Source organism: Nansenia antarctica, assembly GCF_963989245.1.
Source record: "Nansenia antarctica genome assembly, chromosome: 9".
Lineage (NCBI taxonomy): Eukaryota > Metazoa > Chordata > Actinopteri > Argentiniformes > Microstomatidae > Nansenia > Nansenia antarctica.
In genome coordinates, this window is record NC_137679.1 from 6438672 (window position 1) to 6464808 (window position 26137).

General features: G+C 42.9%; 1 pseudogene across 1 annotated transcript; it reads left to right on the plus strand.

Annotated features, from left to right (window-relative positions):
- Positions 1–503: 503 nt before the first annotated feature.
- Positions 504–20063, plus strand: LOC308165074 (small ribosomal subunit protein uS2-like; annotated as a pseudogene). Its single transcript, XR_013938043.1, has 9 exons — positions 504–548; positions 2790–2961; positions 3538–3654; positions 4614–4859; positions 7476–7637; positions 7767–7820; positions 8285–8342; positions 19404–19516; positions 20007–20063. The product of XR_013938043.1 is annotated as a small ribosomal subunit protein uS2-like (transcript).
- Positions 20064–26137: the final 6074 nt, after the last annotated feature.

Genomic DNA, 26137 nt, shown 5'->3' on the forward strand with positions numbered 1-26137 from the left:
AAACCTAAATATTCAAAGCCTCTAACTAACATCTTCAGAGGAAAACAATCTTAGTGACATTCTCTCTCGCAGCCTTTCAAGTAGCACCCAAAGGACAGAAGAAGGGTAGGTAGGTTACACGACGATATATTTCCTGGCCATGGCAAAAAACCCAACATTTGACAGGTTTAGCTGGCCCATATCAAATTAATTACAATAATCGGCCTCATTTTCACGTCTGGTATTTCCCTTTGGATAGCGTGCATATGATTTCTGGAAGCAGAGATGCCAATTACTGCTCCTAAACATCTGATCATCCAATAATATTTTTTTTTAAAAAGATCATATCTGGCCTAAATTGACTCAGGTGGCAACTTCCTATCATGCACAGCCTTAGCTGTGTTAGACTGCCATCTACTGGCTATTTTAGGACCTTGCACCTACATCTCCATTTCCAGCGGCGGAAACGCAATGCGATTGGAGGATCGTTCAGTATATCACCACGTCACTTCCACTGCTCGAACTCTTTTTACCGTGAGGAACAGAACTCCATACGGCGTTGTCTCGTGGTGAGATACACTTTGTGCATTTTCTTGTAATAACACAGCATAGACAATTATTAATGCACTAATACAGACTGTTAGGAGGCTTTGCATTGGCTGTCAACTAGTGATGGGGGAAACGAAGCTTTCGACGCAATTGACACGTTCGACACAATTGTGTCGGAACAAGTGTCGATCTTTCGATGCAGTCGATACAGCAACTCCATACTGCCATCTGCTGGTCAGGTCATGGTACTGCCTATACTGCCATCTGCTGGTCAGGTCCTGGTACAGCAGCTCCACAATGACATCGGCTGGTCAGGTCGTGGTATGGCGGCTGTATCGACTTATTCACAAGTCAGGAATTTGAGGCAAAATACAATAAGCCCACCGTCATCTGCGATGTCTTGTTCAATAAAGGTGCTGTGACAAACTGTGTCGATGTGTATGTGGCCATATATGTGGTCTTAAAAGTTGGTGTGTCTAGTAGACTATAATAAATACATATATGAATAAATACATAAATGCAACTGTTGTGTCCATTTCTGATATGAATAGAATATAATTTGCCATTTAGCAAACGCTTTTATTCCAAAAGCTACTTACAGGGACATTCCCCCTGGAGTAATTGTAGTACTCAAGGGCACACTAGTGGTGGTGTTTCAGGCAGGATTTGAACTCACAACCTTCCGATCACCAGTCCAATTCACTCCACTATCCCCTTGACATGTAAGGATACAAATCGGAATGACATTTCGGCATGTCTGGGACATGGCTGTTTGACAATTGGAGCAGATATAAATGGTCAACATGTCATAACAGGGTCAACAGTGTTGGGACGTGCTCGTGGAACAGGGAAAGAGTGCAAAACAAGGCTACATTGTGGAAACTGGACAGACTTGTGCTTATGTGAACAATCAAATATTTATTGCTTGTGTACATGAACAGGCAACGTTTTTTAATGTGTATCTATCTGGCTAGCCTATGTGTTGCAATTATGAATCTATGACTATCTCTGTACTATATCTATCTATCAATATCTACCAATCTCATGTCTATTTCTATCTCTATCTCTGTCTCTGTCAATAAATGTATTCTGTCTAGCGTCCGTATGTCTCCACTCTGACTACAACCCTCGAATATGAGTGAATATGAGAAAGTTCAACGTCATTTTATGCAGTACCAAACTTGGAACACTGCCCCGTTTGCGGAACGACTGACACACGTGTCAGATGTGCGTGTGTGACGTACGAATCTTTCTTCGAGTAGTCACGTGGTTTTTGCCATTTGACACAAGCATCGATACATTTGTATCGACGCACATTGCGTCGGAAGATAGACGCCGTGTCGTGACTACTGCGTCGAGCGTAACATCCCTACTGTCAACAATATCAGCCGAATTAAAGCAGCAGAATCGGTTAATTTCAATGGTAGATGAGACTCTTCACTAGGCCTTGAAGCCATGCCGTCCATGCTCGTTGCTTGCTGCACCTAGGCTGGCGGATCGCGTCTGTTAGGCGATCCGCATTAACGGATTGCCTAATGATGTGTTTCAACATTGACAGTGTGATCTGTGATGTTTACACTCCATTCTAGCATGATCATACGGTACGGATTGAGATCGTGCAGCATGATTGCGCAGCATGTGTAATCCCAGTGCTGCAGGTTTCACATTAGGTAGTAACCACTATGACTGGCATTATCTTCTAGACAGGGAACAGCACTAACTCCGATCATTCATACTATTCAGCTGCGCGTAGCCAGAGCATTTACTGTTCAGTGTTTCCTCCAGGATTTTTCACATCAGTGGCGGGATGGTCAGTTTAAGATGAATGAACAGTGTAGGTCCACCCCTTCAAAAAAGCACTCGCGTGGTCTGGTTAGTGGCTGTGTGAGTTGTCGATGAAGGGCAGAGTGAGATCATCGCTGGTGGGTGAGGTGGCAGTCTTAACATGCTGTACAATCTCAATCCGTGATGGAACAACACTCGAACCTGGCAGGATGTTAGTCATGGCACCAGTTCTTGCACAGAATATTGTTGTAGTCTGTTTTATTGGTTACAAAGGTAGTTAGGATGAAATATGCTTCTGCGGCCCGCCACGAATCAATGCATATAGAGGAAACACTGCTGTTTGCGACATACTGAGACAACACTAGGCATACACAACTAACAAGACAGCAGTACATTCAATTCCAATGGAAGTCAGTGACTCAGCGATTAATACTTTGCCTAAATTCTCTCCCCTCCTCTCCCCCCCCCCCTACCAGCTTTTCCGTTAAATTCGTAACGCAGGAAAAGTGGTAACGATGTCCGGAGGTCTAGATGTCCTTCAGATGAAGGAGGAGGATGTGCTCAAGTTCCTGGCAGCAGGGATCCATCTGGGAGGCACCAACATGGACTTCCAGATGGAGCACTACGTCTACAAGAGGAAGACCGATGGTGAGTAGAGTAATGAATGGGAGATCTCCGGTTGTCCCCGGCCGTCCCTCAGATGAGTTACCCTGCGACCTCCCGGGAGTAACTTAGGGCTAAGTGCCTTACTCAAGGGCACATTAGTGGTGGTGTCGTTTGACCTCACGACCTTCTGATCACCAGTCCAATTTACTATCCAGTAGGCCACCGCTAGATTAAAAAAAGCATGAAGGGTGTGATGGAATGTATGTGTTGCGGTACATGTGGGAATACGGTACATGTGGGAAAATTAGGGTTAGGTGCTAGGGTGGTAGGGTTAGGTGTTAGGGGTAGGGTTAGGGTTAGACATGCCAGCATGTACCAAGTCAACGTTTTATGCTGCCCTGTCCCCGGAAATGCCAACATAAACCGTTTTCCCCACATGTACCCTAACATGTATACTTAAGCATGAACGATGCACAATCAGTCTGCAACCTTAATGTTCATTTGTTATTAGACAATCTAGACGCCACTGCGAATGTATTTCTTTTTTGTCATAATTATATTAGTAACACATTCATCATAAACAGTTGACTTGACGCCTTCGTCGTTGGTCCTTCCCAGGTGTGTTCATCATCAACCTGAAGAAGACCTGGGAGAAGCTCCTGTTGGCGGCCCGGGCCATCGTGGCCATCGAGAACCCCGCCGACGTGTGTCATCTCCTCCAGGAACACTGGCCAGGTGAGGTGAGGTGCTCTGCGTTAACCTAGCCAGGACGCAGTCAGGAGGACGCATGTAGCTGAAGATGACGTAAGTCTTTTATATGGAACATATCCAGAGCTGGTTTCACAGACGAGGCTTAAGCCTAGTCCAGGATTAAATCACATTTGCAGTGGAGGATCTCCACTGAGGATGCCGTTTAGTCTCGGATTAGTCTTAAACTGCGCCCGTGAAGCCGGCCGGCGTCCCTTTTGTAATTGACGGGGCAGCACAAATTTAAAGCCTGGCACCGTGTGGTCGGTGTTCGGGTGTCGGAAGTGTGCCAGAGAGACTCGGCCAGGATTCGCTAACACCAGAAGGGCTTCCCGCCCAATGACTGGAGTTTGATAGTAACCTGCGCCACAACAACATGTCACCATTGACCTGCCCACAATGCCATCGTTGGCTATGTGACGGACGCCTAGTCGAGGCAAGGTGAATTGTATATATTACAGATGGAAATGATCAAAACATATGCATATTAGTCCTAATAAAAGATTCAACTGTATTGTCGGAGTACAGACCACCAAGTACTGACAACGCAATGTAGTTCGTGCACACGCCCCATCCCCCCTAGGAAGAACTGGGCTCTGGTCTACCTGCTGCCTAACTATCTTCTGTCGTCTTGGTCTCCCAGGGCTGTTATTCATGTTGTCCTAACCTCGCTGTAACTTTAACACACATTACGGGAGCAGCAGTAGCCTAGAGGTTAGAGAGGCCGGCTAGCAACCGGAAGGTCGCTGGCTCGATCCCCGCCTCAGGAGGGAGCTGCGTGTGCCCTTGAGCAAGGCACTTAACCCCTGATTGCTCCAGGAACACCGACTATGGCTGACCCTGTGCCTCGAGCAAAACAACAATTGACTGACAAGTTGATTGCATGGCAACAAAACTATTATAATTATTATTATTATTAATTCTTCTTCTCTCCTTGTTCTTCCCAGAGGGCTGTGCTGAAGTTCGCGTCCGCCACCGGCGCCACCACCTTCCACGGTCGCTTCACCCCGGGGACGTTCACCAATCAGATCCAGGCGGCGTTCCGCGAGCCCCGCCTCCTGATCGTGACGGACCCCCGGGCCGACCACCAGCCCCTGACGGAGGCGTCCTACGTCAACATCCCCACCATCGCTCTGTGCAACACCGACTCCCCGCTCAGATACGTGGACATCGCCATCCCCTGCAACAACAAGGTATGACACAGAAACTCAGAAACTCACAGACACTCAGAAACTCAGACACTCAATACTGCTGAGGAACAGTTGAATGATCCCTGATGTTCACGCAAAGAAACACAAACAAGTGTGACTTATCTATTGTTGTTTACAAGCAGTGTTTCCTCTATATGCATTTATTCGTGGCGGGCCGCCACCAAAGAATTTCCTCCGCCACCATTCAGACAGTCCACTTTGATTCAAGCTGCGCAGAAAGGCAGCGAGTTATTATGACCGGAGAACATAAAAAAAGCAGATTGAAGCTAGATTTAGGCCGCTTCCAGACCAACATTTCGTTACGATTTAGGGGTAGTTATTTACAATATGTTACAATGTTGCAATTAACCTCGTCGTTTGTGTTCGCACTGCAATCGAGACTGAATCTCTCAACAGGCGCGCGGCGCGAGGCGCTTTCAAAACTGGCTGCGTTCGTAAATTCTCTCAGGAAATCCGATCAGCACTCGTGGAATGCCTCTCGTCCAATCAAATGACTCGGTTTCTCTATGACGTCGGGCCCAGTGTGCGCTCCAGCGCTCTCAGAGTTTAAAATTGGAGTGAGAAGCAGAGTTGTTGCCTTGTTGAAAACATATTCAGACTCCCCAGCTGTTCTACACGAGTTTATGACATGCAGCTGTATCATGCGGTGGTAGTACTAAACCCTCGTTGTGTATTGTTTGTTTTGCCGTGGAAATGAAACATTTATGAGTCTTACAACAACTCATGTGCGTGTAAAAAGCCGGTAAACGGATTTCTCTTTTAGTCCGTCGCCGGTGCCTTTAATCCCTTATCCTAATCGAAAATGCGACGACTGTGGGTTATTGCATTTACTGCTGTTCTCTGGTTCATGTTCTTATACCAGTGCTCAGTATAGAGTATTTTAAATGAACATTCGTAATGTCTGTCTCTGATGTTCATGGTCAATTAAATCAGCCTATTTTGTGAAACAAATATAATGTTCCCGCTAATGGGTTAACCGAGCATTCTCGCACCTAACGTGCAAGCACCTAGCTTCGAACTATTCATAGCAATATGCGCGGGGCAACAATAATCTATTGCCTCTAAAATCACCACGATTGGTGTCGCGTGCACGCGGGAAAAAAAACGCGGCGCTGTGCGCGCGAAAGATGCCCGCCCCGCCACGAATGGGAAAAATCCTGGAGGAAACACTGACAAGCTTAACCTGGCTACTAGGAAGGAACTGCATGTGCCTTTGAGCAAGGCAGTTAACCCCTAATTGCTGTAGGGGTGCTGACTATGGCTGACCCTAGAGCAAAAAAAGACCAAATTCCAACAATTGACTGACAAGTTGATTGCCTGGCAGATCCATGATAATGTCATAATACATTAGACTTATATAGCGCTTTTCTAGACACTCAAATAAGCTTTACAAACTGAAAAGATTGAGTAGTAATAATAAAAATAAACAAGAAATAAATAAAAGAAAGTATAGGGGCCTAATTAAGGTAGTGCTGGGGACACATGGGAGGGGGGAGGGTTAACTAATGAAGGCGAGCTTGAAGAGGTGAGTTTTGAGGGCCTGTTTAAATGTTGGGAGGATGTAATGAAACCTTCTACTCTCCCGTGAGTTGCATAATGGGAGTTGTAGTCCGTACAGCACACATTTAAAGCCTGGCACCGTGTGGTCGGTGTTCGGGTGTCGGAAGTGTGCCAGAGAGACTCGGCCTGGATTCGCTAACACCAGAAGGGCTTCCCGCCCAATGACTGGAGTTTGATAGTAACCTGCGCCACACTTACACAACACGCATCATGACCTGTACTTTAATGGGGGTAGATAAGAGTGTGTTTTTATGATATTACCCCACCCCTCCCAAAACAACATTATTTAAAACAACACACCCTCTCTGGTTGGCATGGTAACATCTAGTGTTGTTCCGATACCATTTTTTGATCCCGATACCGATCCCGATACCTGACCGTGCAGTACTTGCCGATACCGAGTACTGATCCGATACCACGGCGTTTGAAAAAACAAAACAAAAAAACATGTTTTTTGAGCCGCATACTCACCTCGATGTAAAATTATTGCTAACACTTACGCTTACTTGCTAACGCTTTCCCGGTTGTATGATTCGGAGTCCACCCAGTGAGCAGTTAAACTAAGCAGGGACAGTGGGGAGACGTCGCTGGTCCAAATATCCGTAGTGAAGCTGATGGCCTGCACCTTTCCTAGCTTATCTGAAACATGCTCAGTCACCTTCTTATTGAGGGCAGGGACGGCCGTCTCCGTGATGTATTTGCGACCTGGTATTTTGTATTTAGGTACAGCGTGAGCCATAAAAAGGTGGAATTTTCCAGGCCAGTGGAATTCTGTAACGATGGCCTGATGGAAGTAGCTGAAATGATTGGTGGAGGGGGTGAGAAGGGTCCTGTGTGATTTGTGTGGCTTTCCTGATTAATGACCGGTTGTATATTTCAGACAGGGGAATTTGAGGTGAACCGATGATTTTGCTTGCCTGATTGACTATACAGGAGAAGAAGAAGTGTCTTTTTGTCACAAAGGTATGCATGTGACGTATGGGTCCTCTTCTGGTGAAGTAGATTAAAGAGATCAGCTCCTCACTCCTGGTGAAGTAGATGAAGGAGATCAGCTCCTCTCTCCTGGTGAAGCAGATGAAGGAGAATCACAAGTGGCTGCTCACTGTCTATGGGAAAGATATGATAGACAGGGTGGACCACATCAAGGAGAGGATCACCTCCACCTATGGGTCCGTTTTGAAAATGGACTCCACTAAGAAAGTAAATATTACAAATGTGAGCATTTATGTTATGTCAATTATCAATAGCAAAGCAGAACATTTCAAAGCCTTCTTCACTACTGATGTGTAGTCTCATGAGGGCCTCTGTGTTTATTGTGTGTCATTTCAGATCACCAGGAAGCTGGCGGGAACAGCTAAGGGGACCGCACTGTGGATGTCCTCTGTGAGTAATGAGGTTCTGATGGGGGAGGGACAAGTCCTGTCAGAACTGCAGAGTCACTACCCATCTTCCATCAGAGACTGAAGACCCCTTCAGGTTACACCTTAACTGCTCCTCCTGAGACATCTACTACCCCCCAGCACTGTTTCTCCTGAGACACCCGCTTTTCCCATTTACTGTGTCCCCCAAGACTTCTACTGCCCCCCTGTACTGTTTCTCTGTTTATCCAGTGTCTATACAAAAAACAACAACAACAACAACAACAACTGTATTTTGTCTTTTTGTTCCTTCTATCACTGAGACTGCCCATGGCCCCGGGCCTGAGCTAGATTACTCTTCCTGCTACGACTGGTGGATTGATGATTCACTTGCTTAGTCGAACGTATTAATTGTAAGTCGCTTTGGAATGAGGCGTCTGCTAAATGCCAAAAGTGTAAATGTAAATGATCAGTGTCCTGTCTGCCCAGGAGGGACCTGGGCTGGATCTGATGGTGGCAGGCCTCATGCAGCGCTACAGCCAGGCAGGTGTGGCTCCTCCACACCTCCTCTATGTGGCTCCTCCACACCTCCTCTATGTGGCTCCTCCACACCTCCTCTATGTGGCCCCTCCACACCTCCTCTATGTGGCCCCTCCACACCTCCTCTATGTGGCTCCTCCACACCTCCTCTATGTGGCTCCTCCACACCTCCTCTATGTGGCTCCTCCACACCTCCTCTATGTGGCTCCTCCACACCTCCTCTATGTGGCCCCTCCACACCTCCTCTATGTGGCTCCTCCACACCTCCTCTATGTGGCTCCTCCACACCTCCTCTATGTGGCTCCTCCACACCTCCTCTATGTGGACGTGTTAATGTGTTGAGACTTCCCTGTTGCGTTCTATCGATGGTTTTATCGAAACTTCCATCTGGAAGCTTTTTTAAATGAAATGTGCCGTTGAGGACAAGTCTGGACTGAAGTTTCCTGCTGGTTTATTTCCGGTGCTGGTGGGGTTCAGACAGTTCATCACTGCAACATGTGACGCCCCCTGCTGGTGAAACCCCAAACCACACTGTGTTTAGCATGTCCATGTTCTCTCAGCTTGTTGTGATGTTATAAAAAAGCAGTTAGACATTCCTAGCGATGTACCACTGTTAGCCGCTAGCTGTTAGCAGCGTTTGTAGCTGCGGTTTCATTAGTCACTTTTCTCCCATTCTGTCCCATTCCCATTCTTGAGGTGCATCAACATTCAAATACTTGTGTAGAAAAATTACAAATGGTTTATGATTTCACCAGCTGGTGTCACATACATTTTTGGTTTATCTAAACTTCCATCTGGAAGCTTTTTATTATGAAATGTGACGTTCAGGACACCAGGGGATGTCTCCTCAGTCATCATGTTGAAGGCTGGACTGAAGTGGACGTTGAAGCCCAAATCTTCGATTGCCAATTCATCCCATTCCAACACTGGGTATGGTTTCAACCATGAATGTCAAAATACCTTTTATCTATTGGGGACACTCACTGGCAAGTTACACAACAAAAGTATTCATTTCATAAACAGTGTTTTCCACAGAGACATCAGCCAGGGGTGTGACACTATTTACATCCCAATAACCACTGTAATGAGCTCCATACCAATTGTCATGAGCTCATTGACCATTTGGCTGGGTTTCTGTGGAATGTTATTAAAAAGGCACAACAAAATACTGGAAAGAAACATCACACAATAATGACAACAACATACTACTCATAAAACATACATTAAAATAAGATCAAACATGACTATACACCCAACTATTAATACATTCAAACGTAATAACAAGGAAAACAGGGGTTTGACGATTTGATCACAGACAGGATGTCTGCTAGGTGCGCTCATTCATCTTTGACACAAAGGGCCCAGAACACTTGTAAAGTGTAAAGTGGTGTAAAGTGGTTCCTTTCTCTTGCTTCTCTAAGAGCTCTTATGGTTGAAACTCACTTGATCCATATTCTAGGAGGTGTAATGAGCTCACTGACCTGTGGTGACTGTCTGACTGATGCACCATTTGATTTGGTTGAACTCCTGTGTGGTATTGACTTCTTTGACCCCTGTATGACCCCTGCATGGCACATCAGCTCAGTTGGATAAAAAGGAGAAATTTCCAGCAGGTAAACGGACCTACATGCACCTATAACTATTAACTATAACACTGCTTTACATTGTTAGCTGGCTCACAAAACAAGCTGTGTTAGTTGACTAGCGAGTGTGTCAACAAAGCTGAAATGTATTTACATCTTTAAAATAAAATCCATTCAAACATTGAACAGCTTCCACCCCACTGATGGAAATGTGTTTGTGTTGATGAGAAGTGATAATATCTTGTCTTCCTTATTGTTGTATTATTAGTATTTTTACCCCTCAGTAACCCCTCAGAACTGAGGTAGAGCTTTGCTTTGTATCTTGCTTCTCTAAGAGCTCTTAATAAACGGAGGAGACTTTGTTTCATCACATCGTGTACCCTTAGTGGTAAGTTCTTGTGAGCCTAGCAACTCACGTGTATCTTTATTATTTATTAATTAGTAGAATTTACATGACAAGACACAGCTGTATGTCTCCCCTCATGGTTGAAACTCACTTGATCCATATTCTAGAAGTGTTGCTGAGTACAGTGGTAGTAATCATGTTTAGCCTTGGAAATGTTTTTGTGTACAGTCCATTATGGGTTCCCTATTCAATCTAGAGGTGACACTTTTAACTGTTGGGACACAGTAAATGGTCAAGAATACTTTGTATCACACCCCTCAAGGTTGAAACTAACCTGATTCATATTCAATTGATTCATATTACACAGTACTCAGAAACACTTCTAGAATATAAATCAAGTGAGTTTCAAACTTGAGGGGTGTCATACGAAGTATTCTTACACATATTCTAACATGATTACTACAATCATGTTTAGCATTGGAAGATTATTTCTTTACAATCCATTATGTCCTCTATGCAAAGCAGCAGTCTTTCATCACAATAATTAGGATATTGGAAGAATGATAAACCCTTCAAAGCAAAAATAATAGAGTAATGGAGTAGGATCTTTATTTACATGTTTATTTCAAGATGTAGAAGCATATCATTTGGGTTACTTTATCCAAATGTAGTATTTCTAAATGCTTAAACAAGTTGAACGCGGGCGCTTTTATTTTGAATAAATATACCTGAGCTAAGTGGGCGGAGTTCCAGAACACAGCTACGAAAAGACCCAGTGATGACGTCATCAAAAGACGACAACGTGTTTATAACATGTTTCATTCTACTTCTCATGTGAGTCCGTCGAGGTAGCTCGCTTGTAAGAATTGTATTTTATTTCTGGATGATTAGACGTCCGACAGGGCCGTTTGGAGCAGCGCCGGTATCTCCACATTGGTGAAAACGCAGAAATGTAAGTAAAACGTGTTCGTAGCCAAGTCCTGCATTGCATTGCTTCGTTCGTCTCGTAATGGTGGTTGTTTCTTGCGGAAAGTTTAAATGAGGTGAACATACTAATCAGAAGAGATGTTGTATCTGTTTGATCGTTTCTACCGGAATACACCACGGATCAAACATATGTTCTGATGAGTATTTTGATTTCATATCAACATTCCGCAAGAAAGACCAAACAACAAACACGTGTTCGTCTGTCCTTTGTGCAACTCGTGTGAGGCCTTGGTTTGCAGTTGCAAAGTCACAATGTCTGCTCTGAATGAGGTCGAAATCGGATAGACTGGATATCAGAGTAAAGAACAGTGATATTCTAGACTTAATAGGGTGAATTTACAAAGGCTGAATAGATGAGTCGCTTTGAAAGTTGTTGACTTCTGTTACAGTATGTCCTCGTTTCCAATCTAGACCTTATTTATCTATGAAATATTGCAGAATGGCATTTCTAGTTAGTCTGGTTAGTTGAAAGGTTAGATGGTTAGACAGAGTCAGAGTTTGATAGATAGATAGATGGATGGATGGATCGATTGTATGTTACATAGCTAGATAGATAATATGAGGTTGGAAAGATAGAAGGTTAGACAGAGTCAGATAGATAGATAGGTAGGTAGATAGATAGTATGATAGATAGATTGGAGTCTGGGGTAGTTCAGTGGACCGGGTGGAGGGTTGGTTGACTGGTTGAGAGTGGTAGTGTCGGTTGTTGAAGAGTTGAGTGTTGTTGTGTAATCATTGAAGTTGAATAGGTATCAAAACTGATAGTCATAAAAACACGAGTTAGACGGCTCTGCGTTTTAAAGTTGGATTTGTGTGAAGAGCTTGTTGTATGGTGGGTTTTCTCTCCCTAACCCTCATGATTTCAGAGAAGGAATTTAGCAATAAATGGTACCATTTGTTATTCAGGGAGACAGCCAGCCAGGAGGTAGGCTATTAATGATGCCCAGAGTTATCATGAGAAGGGCTTGGAATAGGCCTATATGGGGGGAAAGAGTTAGCCTAATCACTGATCAAAGGGTTTCACAGCAACAGGCCCAGGATATTGAGCTGGGAGTTGGGGGCACGGTATGTAAACGAGTATTTGGGGAGGGGTCCCCAGGAGAATTCTATATGAGATGATATTTCTGAGTGCCTAGAGAGTTGCATCGTGAACTCGCTCAGGCCCCGGTCTGTAATAAAGGGCCTCTTGTGATCAGCAGCTCCGGTTTCTTAGAGAGTTTTTATTGTTATTATTTGAAGGTGTTAGAGTAAAGTCTTCCCCAACAGTTATATGAGTAGCAGCAGGTGGAAGAATTTAAACAAGTAAAGTAACATATACACTAACGTTAGGCCTGTATGCACAACTCCAACTCTGTCAACCTAACTTTTCAATTTGTAGTGTTTAAATGATCTATTATAACTGTCAAGATATCCTATACTGATCACCTCAATACCCACCATAATAATAATCTTAACCTTGGCTAGAGCGTTTGTCAAGGCTTCTTCTTCATTTCTTTATAATACTACTTTGCATATGCTGTCTACTGACAATCGCCCCCTGCTGGATCAATAACGGCATTGCATGGAAATGCTTCTTGAAGGGAGATTCTCAATGCAGCAAAGCAATCCTGTATACTATCCTGTACTGTGGCAGAATCCTGCATGCATTCAAAAGTATTTTGACAGACCACATGTCAAACTGTTCTTGGGCAAGTCACTGAACCCCAAATTGCTCCCAATGAGCGGGCTGGCGCCTTTCATGGTAGCTTGCCGCCAGTGGTGTGTGAATGGGTGAATTAGAGGCCATTGTAAAGCGCTTTGGAATAGGTCAGTCCATTTACTATTACCATTTGAGACACCACCATATTGCTTAGACCAGTGTATTCCTTTCAAACCCACCAGAGCCAGAGGGTGTAGAGAATTGGGTCTCAGCCCAGCCACTGCTAAAGACGCTTTACAATAACAATTCATAGTAGTGCATATTCTTTGTTAGGGGTTTGGTAATCTGAATGGTTGTGTAATTAAATCTCCACTATGTGTGGCTCTTCCTTTGATCCATCTCACAGCCCAGCTACCATGTCTGAAGCCAAGTCCACAGAGTCCCTGGGTTCACATGGTAAGTTGGATGGTAAGTTCATGAACTTGACTCCTATTATAATGTATTTATTGTACATTGCTCTGTGGTGTTAATTTGTATTAGGGATGGTCCTTATTTATTAATACCATTACCTACTTATTCAGAGGTTATCTGGATCAGGTTCATGTAGCTGTATTGAATATTATTTAACTGACAGAACGCAGTGTTTCTTAACTGATTAAGGTTAGCCTAAATCAGGTTTTTTGGACATAACATAGGATGGATCAAGGATCGATTATTGGTCAGGTTCTTTTTACTATTTGCATTAAGAATATTGTGTTATCTGTAAATAATTAAGTAATAATAAAGTATCCTGCATTTACAGTTTTTACAATTCCTGTCTTAGGTCAGATAGGATTACTACTCTATTTTAAGAATGTGAAATGTCAGAATATTAGTCGAGAGAATAAATTATTTCAGCTTGTATTTTTTTCATCATATTCCCAGTGGATCAGTAGTTTATATACACTTAGTTAGTATTGGGTGGCATTGCCTTTGGTAGCAATCAAAAGCTTCTCGCATTAAGTTGGTGGAATTTTCCTCCTGACAGAACTGGTGTAACTGAGTCAGGTTAGTAGGCCTCCTTGCTCGCGCAAGCCTTTTCACTTCTGCCCACAAATGTTCTGTAGGATTGAGTTCAGCGTATGATGACTGTGTGCTCATATTATGTTTATATTTGTGTACTATAGCTTGTACAGATTTACATGGTACCTTCAGGCATTTGGTTTGACAAATAGTTGAAGTTTAGAAACATACAGAGGAGCTTGTTAAAAAGCTAAGAGTTAAGATGGGCTTCTTTTAAAGCAACATATCTTGGCATTCCCTAAACAGCACAAATCAGATCAACTGTGCCATCAACCTTCATGCCAGTGCTTGATTATGGTGATGTCATCAACAAAAATGTAGCATCCACTAGGGGTGCAACGGTTCAGTTAGCCCACGGTTCGGTACGGTTCGGTATTTTGGGTCACGGTTTTCGGTACGGTTCGGTTCAGAAACAAATGCTACTATTTATTTACAAACAGTACTTTACTTTATATTTGCTTATACATATGGAACTTTAACATACACATGTATATGTAATGTATATAATGTTTATATAATGTATATATAATTGTATATAAACAAAAAAGACTTTCAAATTTCCCCCAAAAAATAAACACTTTCGAGACTGCTGTCTGCTCACTGACGCTACCTGACTGGCTTTCCTGCTCCCAGTCAGTGTTATCGTTGAGTGGTAGCGGCGAATATGCTGTTTCATGTTAGAGGTGCATCCATTAGCATATGGCACACGCTTTAAGCAGAGCTTGCAGACAGTAATGTTTCTGTCCACTGTTTTTTCCCCCTTATTGTCGTATTCCCCCCACACCGCAGACTTGTAGGAATCCGGGGCTTCCTCAAACTGTTGCCTCTCAACTGGGTTCGCCATGTGTTCTAATCCGGTCGCCATCTTCACCTTTTTTTTCTCTAACAGTGTTTTTGTTTCTTCCCTGTGATTGGATATTAGGCAGCCAATTAGGCAGTAAAGATGTACAACTGCGTTCCAGACCAACTCGACCTCTGACCAAAGGCCACGTTCGAGGCATTCACGTGGACGTTCCGGCGCTCTCAGAGCTAATTTAAGAACGCGGCCAAATTGATCTTCTCGCCATAAAGCTTAAGCGTACAGTGGGCTTCCTGTATAGATTTAAATCTTGCTTTTCCTTGGCTTCCAGAAAACGTCTTGTCTCCGCCCTTTTCCTTTCACAATTGGATTATGGTGATACAGTATATAGGTTTGCTTCTCTGTCCACTTTATCCAAGCTAGACCCCCTGTATCATTCGGTTCTAAGATACATCACCAATAGTGCCTTCAGGACCCATCACTGTACACTGTATAGTCTGGTTGGATGGCCATCTCTTTCTGTCAGAAGGCTCCAACACTGGTACACTTGTGTTTAAAATCATCTCTGGCTTCTTACAGAATTATCTGGGCCTGAAGTTCATCCCAATACCGAGTGGCTCGGGTCTCAGGTCTCGTAGATGGCTACAATACAAAATACAAGGTGCCACTTATCATGAACAATGTTGGAAGGGCAAGCTTGTCTTATTATGGCCCTTGGTCTTGGAATGACCTACAGACTACTTTTAAATTAGAGGCCCTTATTTCCATAAGTATCTTCAAGCGTAGATTAAAGGATGTGGTCACCGCTCGCTGTACCTGCTTTGGTTAGACTTCTCAATGTTTTAATCACCTTGTAAATACCCCTACCATTGTTTGTCTATTGTATTGTTGCCACTGTCTTATGTCCTGTCTTGTTATCTGAACTGTTTTTTTAAGCTACTATTTTGACCCTGTCTTGGCCAGGTCTCTCTTGTAAAAGAGGTTTTAATCTCAATGTGACTTCCTGGTAAAATAAAGGTAAAAAAAAAAACGGAAACCGTCACGGTTCACTAGTGAATTGAGCCGTGGAACGAAAACCGTACCGTCCGTAAAAAGAACGAGAACCGTTGCACCCCTAGCAGCCACTACACTTAAACCTTTGGATGCCATTGACCATAGTGCCCTTGTTCTGGGTTAGGTATGCAATGATTAGGGTTTTTTAAAACTAATCATTGCATACTTAATCAAACCGTTACCTGGACGTTGTTAAAGGTCTGTAGATCTTGCCTTCTGCATAAACTCCCAGCTTACCTAACCTCATTACTGAAATTCAAGAGCACAAGTTGCTGAACTCTTTCTCAAAGTTGGTTAACTCTTGAGGTTACCTGGGTCTCCACCAAACTGGGTAAATCCACTTTTAGAGCACCTCACTGCAGGGAAAATCTACAAAAACATTCCAGTTGGTTGTTCTGGTGTCGCACAAGCAATTTAGGGTGTTGATAGAGGACCTCTTTGGTGATTGTTTCTCTTCATATATTGTGGTTTTAAGTGATGTCTTGATGTCTGTATTGAACTGTGTTTCTTATGTTTTGTTTTGTAATGGTATATATATTGTGGACAGGGGGCAACTGCAAAAGAGTTCTCAGAGTGTTTTCCCCTGTATAAATGAAGGTTGAATGAAATGTTTCTAATCCTGTATATGTTCCTACTCTTACAGGAGAGAGCTCCAACCCAGGCTCAGACAGTGAGTCCAGCTCCACCATGTCAGGAAACCACAAACAACCACAGGCTCACAGAGGAGAAGATATTTACCCTGACCGTCAGTGTGGGAAGAGTTTAGCTTCCCATAACACCCTAAAGCAACATCAGAGGAAACACACAGGAGAGAAGACACACAACTGCACCGAGTGTGGGAAGAGTTTCAGTCAACTAGGAAACCTAAAGAGACATCAGAGAATTCACACAGGAGAGAAGCCATACCACTGCTCCCAGTGTGGGAAGAGTTTTACTGAGGCAGGAGCGCTAAAGACCCACCAGAGAATACACACAGGAGAGAGGCCATACCACTGCTCCCAGTGTGGGAAGAGTTTCTCTCAACTAGGAGACCTAAAGACACACCAGAGAATACACACAGGAGAGAGGCCATACCACTGCTCTCTGTGTGGGGAGAGTTTCAGGCATACAGGAGTGCTAAAGACCCATGAGAGTATCCACACAGGAAGCACGCCATACCACTGCTCCCAGTGTGGCAAGCGTTTCTCTCAACTAGGAAACCTAAAGACCCATGAGAGAATACACACAGGAGAGAAGCCATACCACTGCTCCCAGTGTGGGAAGAGTTTTACTACTCCAAATAACCTAAAGACCCATCAGAGATTACACACAGGAGAGAGGCCGTACCACTGCTCTCTGTGTGGGGAGAGTTTCAGGCATACAGGAGCGCTAAAGACCCATGAGAGTATCCACACAGGAAGCACGCCATACCACTGCTCCCAGTGTGGCAAGAGTTTCTCTCAACTAGGAAACCTAAAGACCCATGAGAGAATACACACAGGAGAGAAGCCATACCACTGTGGTATGTGTGGGAAGAGTTTTACTGATGCAGGAAACCTAAAGAAGCATCAGAGAATTCACACAGGAGAGAAGCCATACCAGTGCTCCCAGTGTGGGAAGAGTTTTACTGACGCAGGAAACCTAAAGAGACATCAGAGAACACACATAGGAGAGAAGCCATAACATTTGTGGGGAGTGTGAGGAGAGTTACAAACATCCCCTAAAGGTACATCAGAGAATACACACAGGAGAGAGTACCACTGCTCCTAGAGTCGGAACAGTTTCAGTAAGTCCTGCAACCTGAGAGCATCATGGTACGGACACTGACAGAGTTCCATTGCCCCTTGTGTAGTACCATATATCCCTGCTGGGACCATATATACTGAAACATGTATGCACTCACTGCAATGTAAGTTGATTTGGATGAAAGTGTTTGCATATATTATTATTATTATTATAGTAAAAACGAAGATAGATTCATCCATGTATTTATAGTAACTTGTGGTCTTTGTTCACAGAACAGGAAGGTTGTGTCCTCTAATGGATTCTGTATTTGACCTCATTAGAAATATTGTAATAACCAACACATGGTCCTCAGTGTTAGGAGTTAAGTGTGGGAGTAGGGTTGGAGTATCAGACTGTTTAGTGGTCACAGATATCATGGTTTTTAACGGGATGGTTCAACCTATTTTCATGATTAGATAAAAATGAATCTTATTTCACTATTGTCCTCATAGTGAAATCCTATCTAGGAAACATTCTTGTGGTGAAGAAAGTGCAATTGCAGGTGCAAATAACTGAGTGGCAGACATTGTAAGTAAAGCTTTATTTATATAGCGCCTTTCGTACATGAAATGCAACTCAAAGCATATATATATTTGTATATTGTATATACTTCTGATTTGTTTTTACCTATTATTTCTGCAATTTCAAGGTTTGGTTTTATTGTATTTTTGATTATATTTTCTGTTTCATATTTCAAAGTTTTCTTCATTATTCATATTATTTCATATTGCCTATCCAATATATGTTTTTGGGTTGAAATAGTATTGTGTAATGCCTGTCTTTCTGAAATTACATTTAAATTAAGCTTGATTCTTGAGTCTATGGATAAACATTTTGGGATGCATATTGTAATTCTGTATATTCTTCGGATGGTACTGAGATGAGGTACTGCAAGAGGTGCAAGGACGCTGGCAAAGACAGGGTCAAGACACCTGTATACTGCAGGAAGGGCCAGGTCCCTCTGTGCCTCACATTAAAAAGGAGCTGTTTTGAAGAGTGGTATGGTGCACTATAGGAACTGTTTTGAGGAGCGTTAGTGCAAATGCAGGTGCAAATGACTGAGTGGCAGACATTGTACATACTTCTAAGTTGTTTTTACCTGTTATTTCTGCAATTTCAAGGTTTGTTTTCATTGCATGTTTGATTATATTTTCTGTTTCATATTTCAAAGTTTGCTTTCATTGTATTTTTGTATATTCTCACTTTGACAATAAATCTGAGTCAAACTTCATTTTCTTTGTATGCTTTTCTTTGAGTGGGAAAATGTATAGAGGTGAATGGTTTACTTTTCAAAACAAGTGAGAAAACAGTTGAATTTGCATGGAATTTATACATATAGTGATCTGTCAGTGAAATATAATTCGTTTTACAGTCTGGTACATGAGAAAGGTCAAATGGCACTGGTGGTGCCAAAAGTTCTCCAAATGGCACAATGTGGTGGTCCGTCTGAACATACCTATACTAAAACCTCTCCAAAGTGTCACTGGCTCACATTACTAGCATCTAACTTGGCACAAGTACTAATCTTACATTGGAATACTGATTACATGCAAAGTCCTAGTTCTATTTGCTACTACACAGTAACATCTATTTTGATTCTGACACCCCACAGGTGTTAGCTTTCATCTGATACCAAGATTATTACAATGGCCCTTATGGTTGTGGAGATATTCATTGTGGTCATGTCACTTCCTGCCGGTTATAATTCTGCTTCAATTATTGATGATTGTATATCTTTGTTGTGTAGAATGTTATTCTGAATCTGAAGTCAGATCTGAGCATATCCACACAAAACCTGAAGGTGGTATCCTGGTATTGGTATTATTTTTTGGCAGTGGATGAGCACAGCATGCCAGGAAAGGACCATGTGGACAGCCTGGCAGAGTATCTGGTGGACCTGAGGACACACCAGCCTAGTCCTCAGCAACCAGGGGGCTATTCCACGAACGTTGATTAGTATATCGGCGCTAAAAATAAATCCTGCGATCAGGAAACTCGGGATTGGAATTCAAGCCTCAGGTGATTCCTCGAACGAGGATCAGGCTTGTGTCATGAGTGTTCACAGAACACCGGCTTAGAAATCCTCGATATGGGCGTGTGCACGCAGACATAAAGAGCCCTGAAGAGTCAAACTGTCGAAATGAAGATACTGCACTCTTTTTGCGCAGCACTTTTTGCGCAGCACTCCTAATTATTGATCTTTATGAAGAACAAAAATAAGATGTAAAATAGTGCAATACTGCAGCAATTAACAAGGCGGGGGAAATTGTTTGGCAAGATATTGCAGGCCGATTAAATGCATAGGTCATACTAGCCCCAGTTATTGTTATATGTTCATATTTTAATAAAGTAATATTTACTACTGTGGTGATATCAGCAGCAGGCTACAAACCGTTATATCGCCACGATGGCCTAGTGGTGTCAATCTTTGTCCCCAGGTACTTAAAGGATTGTACCTGCTCAACCAGCTGGCCGTTGATGCTGAGGGCCGTTGATGCTGATAATATAAGAAATTGAACAATGCATTGCATAGTATTTGTCATAAATGACAGGGTATACCCACACACACACACACACACATGATGCAGCAGTCGCACTACCCGGTCACAGCTCTTGACTGTCCTGGCACCCCGCTGCTGGAACGAGCTTCAGCAGAATACATAAATCTCAAAACCTCATACTGAGAAAAAAGACACACCTCTGCATGTTTAATCCAATCATCAAAACACACAACTCCCAGGTCACAATGACCTTTGAGCAGAGCAGTGTGTTCTATCACAGTTGATTGCACAAGACATCATGAGAATGATATGAAATGCTGATTCACTGAGAAATATAGAAATTTGATGACAAGCATGATATTCCATGAGACTCATATCAATATATGTATTCCGATTATAAAACATGTGTCTTTTTGTCACAAAGGTATGCATGTGACGTATGGGTCCTCTTCTGGTGAAGTAGATTAAAGAGATCAGCTCCTCACTCCTGGTGAAGTAGATGAAGGAGATCAGCTCCTCCCTCCTGGTGAAGCAGATGAAGGAGAATCACAAGTGGCTGCTCACTGTCTATGGGAAAGATATGATAGACAGGGTGGACCACATCAAGGAGAGGATCACCTCCACCTATGGGTCCGTTTTGAAAATGGACTCCACTAAGAAAGTAAATATTACAAATGTGAGCATTTATGTTATGTCAATTATCAATAGCAAAGCAGAACATTTCAAAGCCTTCTTCACTACTGATGTGTAGTCTCATGAGGGCCTCTGTGTTTATTGTGTGTCATTTCAGATCACCAGGAAGCTGGCGGGAACAGCTAAGGGGACCGCACTGTGGATGTCCTCTGTGAGTAATGAGGTTCTGTTGAAGTCCTGTCAGAACTGCAGAGTCACTACCCATCTTCCATCGGAGACTGAAGACCCATCTCTTCAGGTTACACCTTAACTGCTCCTCCTGAGACATCTACTACCCCCCAGCACTGTTTCTCCTGAGACACCCGCTTTTCCCATTTACTGTGTCCCCCAAGACTTCTACTGCCCCCCTGTACTGTTTCTCTGTTTATCCAGTGTCTATACAAAAAACAACAACAACAACAACAACTGTATTTTGTCTTTTTGTTCCTTCTATCACTGAGACTGCCCATGGCCCCGGGCCTGAGCTAGATTACTCTTCCTGCTACGACTGGTGGATTGATGATTCACTTGCTTAGTCGAACGTATTAATTGTAAGTCGCTTTGGAATGAGGCGTCTGCTAAATGCCAAAAGTGTCAATGTAAATGATCAGTGTCCTGTCTGCCCAGGAGGGACCTGGGCTGGATCTGATGGTGGCAGGCCTCATGCAGCGCTACAGCCAGGCAGGTGTGGCTCCTCCACACCTCCTCTATGTGGCTCCTCCACACCTCCTCTATGTGGCTCCTCCACACCTCCTCTATGTGGCCCCTCCACACCTCCTCTATGTGGCTCCTCCACACCTCCTCTATGTGGCCCCTCCACACCTCCTCTATGTGGCTCCTCCACACCTCCTCTATGTGGCTCCTCCACACCTCCTCTATGTGGCTCCTCCACACCTCCTCTATGTGGCTCCTCCACACCTCCTCTATGTGGCTCCTCCACACCTCCTCTATGTGGCTCCTCCACACCTCCTCTATGTGGCCCCTCCACACCTCCTCTATGTGGCTCCTCCACACCTCCTCTATGTGGCTCCTCCACACCTCCTCTATGTGGACGTGTTAATGTGTTGAGACTTCCCTGTTGCGTTCTATCGATGGTTTTATCGAAACTTCCATCTGGAAGCTTTTTTAAATGAAATGTGCCGTTGAGGACAAGTCTGGACTGAAGTTTCCTGCTGGTTTATTTCCGGTGCTGGTGGGGTTCAGACAGTTCATCACTGCAACATGTGACGCCCCCTGCTGGTGAAACCCCAAACCACACTGTGTTTAGCATGTCCATGTTCTCTCAGCTTGTTGTGATGTTATAAAAAAGCAGTTAGACATTCCTAGCGATGTACCACTGTTAGCCGCTAGCTGTTAGCAGCGTTTGTAGCTGCGGTTTCATTAGTCACTTTTCTCCCATTCTGTCCCATTCCCATTCTTGAGGTGCATCAACATTCAAATACTTGTGTAGAAAAATTACAAATGGTTTATGATTTCACCAGCTGGTGTCACATACATTTTTGGTTTATCTAAACTTCCATCTGGAAGCTTTTTATTATGAAATGTGACGTTCAGGACACCAGGGGATGTCTCCTCAGTCATCATGTTGAAGGCTGGACTGAAGTGGACGTTGAAGCCCAAATCTTCGATTGCCAATTCATCCCATTCCAACACTGGGTATGGTTTCAACCATGAATGTCAAAATACCTTTTATCTATTGGGGACACTCACTGGCAAGTTACACAACAAAAGTATTCATTTCATAAACAGTGTTTTCCACAGAGACATCAGCCAGGGGTGTGACACTATTTACATCCCAATAACCACTGTAATGAGCTCCATACCAATTGTCATGAGCTCATTGACCATTTGGCTGGGTTTCTGTGGAATGTTATTAAAAAGGCACAACAAAATACTGGAAAGAAACATCACACAATAATGACAACAACATACTACTCATAAAACATACATTAAAATAAGATCAAACATGACTATACACCCAACTATTAATACATTCAAACGTAATAACAAGGAAAACAGGGGTTTGACGATTTGATCACAGACAGGATGTCTGCTAGGTGCGCTCATTCATCTTTGACACAAAGGACCCAGAACACTTGTAAAGTGTAAAGTGGTGTAAAGTGGTTCCTTTCTCTTGCTTCTCTAAGAGCTCTTATGGTTGAAACTCACTTGATCCATATTCTAGGAGGTGTAATGAGCTCACTGACCTGTGGTGACTGTCTGACTGATGCACCATTTGATTTGGTTGAACTCCTGTGTGGTATTGACTTCTTTGACCCCTGTATGACCCCTGCATGGCACATCAGCTCAGTTGGATAAAAAGGAGAAATTTCCAGCAGGTAAACGGACCTACATGCACCTATAACTATTAACTATAACACTGCTTTACATTGTTAGCTGGCTCACAAAACAAGCTGTGTTAGTTGACTAGCGAGTGTGTCAACAAAGCTGAAATGTATTTACATCTTTAAAATAAAATCCATTCAAACATTGAACAGCTTCCACCCCACTGATGGAAATGTGTTTGTGTTGATGAGAAGTGATAATATCTTGTCTTCCTTATTGTTGTATTATTAGTATTTTTACCCCTCAGTAACCCCTCAGAACTGAGGTAGAGCTTTGCTTTGTATCTTGCTTCTCTAAGAGCTCTTAATAAACGGAGGAGACTTTGTTTCATCACATCGTGTACCCTTAGTGGTAAGTTCTTGTGAGCCTAGCAACTCACGTGTATCTTTATTATTTATTAATTAGTAGAATTTACATGACAAGACACAGCTGTATGTCTCCCCTCATGGTTGAAACTCACTTGATCCATATTCTAGAAGTGTTGCTGAGTACAGTGGTAGTAATCATGTTTAGCCTTGGAAATGTTTTTGTGTACAGTCCATTATGGGTTCCCTATTCAATCTAGAGGTGACACTTTTAACTGTTGGGACACAGTAAATGGTCAAGAATACTTTGTATCACACCCCTCAAGGTTGAAACTAACCTGATTCATATTCAATTGATTCATATTACACAGTACTCAGAAACACTTCTAGAATATAAATCAAGTGAGTTTCAAACTTGAGGGGTGTCATACGAAGTATTCTTACACATATTCTAACATGATTACTACAATCATGTTTAGCATTGGAAGATTATTTCTTTACAATCCATTATGTCCACTATGCAAAGCAGCAGTCTTTCATCACAATAATTAGGATATTGGAAGAATGATAAACCCTTCAAAGCAAAAATAATAGAGTAATGGAGTAGGATCTTTATTTACATGTTTATTTCAAGATGTAGAAGCATATCATTTGGGTTACTTTATCCAAATGTAGTATTTCTAAATGCTTAAACAAGTTGAACGCGGGCGCTTTTATTTTGAATAAATATACCTGAGCTAAGTGGGCGGAGTTCCAGAACACAGCTACGAAAAGACCCAGTGATGACGTCATCAAAAGACGACAACGTGTTTATAACATGTTTCATTCTACTTCTCATGTGAGTCCGTCGAGGTAGCTCGCTTGTAAGAATTGTATTTTATTTCTGGATGATTAGACGTCCGACAGGGCCGTTTGGAGCAGCGCCGGTATCTCCACATTGGTGAAAACGCAGAAATGTAAGTAAACCGTGTTCGTAGCCAAGTCCTGCATTGCATTGCTTCGTTCGTCTCGTAATGGTGGTTGTTTCTTGCGGAAAGTTTAAATGAGGTGAACATACTAATCAGAAGAGATGTTGTATCTGTTTGATCGTTTCTACCGGAATACACCACGGATCAAACATATGTTCTGATGAGTATTTTGATTTCATATCAACATTCCGCAAGAAAGACCAAACAACAAACACGTGTTCGTCTGTCCTTTGTGCAACTCGTGTGAGGCCTTGGTTTGCAGTTGCAAAGTCACAATGTCTGCTCTGAATGAGGTCGAAATGGGATAGACTGGATATCAGAGTAAATAACAGTGATATTCTAGACTTAATAGGGTGAATTTACAAAGGCTGAATAGATGAGTCGCTTTGAAAGTTGTTGACTTCTGTTACAGTATGTCCTCGTTTCCAATCTAGACCTTATTTATCTATGAAATATTGCAGAATGGCATTTCTAGTTAGTCTGGTTAGTTGAAAGGTTAGATGGTTAGACAGAGTCAGAGTTTGATAGATAGATGGATGGATCGATCGATTGTATGTTACATAGCTAGATAGATATGAGGTTGGAAAGATAGAAGGTTAGACAGTCAGATAGATAGATAGGTAGGTAGATAGATAGTATGATAGATAGATAGATAGGTAGGTAGATAGATAGTATGATAGATAGATTGGAGTCTGGGGTAGTTCAGTGGACCGGGTGGAGGGTTGGTTGACTGGTTGAGAGTGGTAGTGTCGGTTGTTGAAGAGTTGAGTGTTGTTGTGTAATCATTGAAGTTGAATAGGTATCAAAACTGATAGTCATAAAAACACGAGTTAGACGGCTCTGCGTTTTAAAGTTGGATTTGTGTGAAGAGCTTGTTGTATGGTGGGTTTTCTCTCCCTAACCCTCATGATTTCAGAGAAGGAATTTAGCAATAAATGGTACCATTTGTTATTCAGGGAGACAGCCAGCCAGGAGGTAGGCTATTAATGATGCCCAGAGTTATCATGAGAAGGGCTTGGAATAGGCCTATATGGGGGGAAAGAGTTAGCCTAATCACTGATCAAAGGGTTTCACAGCAACAGGCCCAGGATATTGAGCTGGGAGTTGGGGGCACGGTATGTAAATGAGTATTTGGGGAGGGGTCCCCAGGAGAATTCTACAAGAGATGATATTTCTGAGTGCCTAGAGAGTTGCATCGTGAACTTGCTCAGGCCCCAGTCTGTAATAAAGGGCCTCTTGTGATCAGCAGCTCCGGTTTCTTAGAGAGTTTTTATTGTTATTATTTGAAGGTGTTAGAGTAAAGTCTTCCCCAACAGTTATATGAGTAGCAGCAGGTGGAAGAATTTAAACAAGTAAAGTAACATATACACTAACGTTAGGCCTGTATGCACAACTCCAACTCTGTCAACCTAACTTTTCAATTTGTAGTGTTTAAATGATCTATTATAACCGTCAAGATATCCTATACTGATCACCTCAATACCCACCATAATAATAATCTTAACCTTGGCTAGAGCGTTTGTCAAGGCTTCTTCTTCATTTCTTTATAATACTACTTTGCATATGCTGTCTACTGACAATCGCCCCCTGCTGGATCAATAACGGCATTGCATGGAAATGCTTCTTGAAGGGAGATTCTCAATGCAGCAAAGCAATCCTGTATACTATCCTGTACTGTGGCAGAATCCTGCATGCATTCAAAAGTATTTTGACAGACCACATGTCAAACTGTTCTTGGGCAAGTCACTGAACCCCAAATTGCTCCCAATGAGCGGGC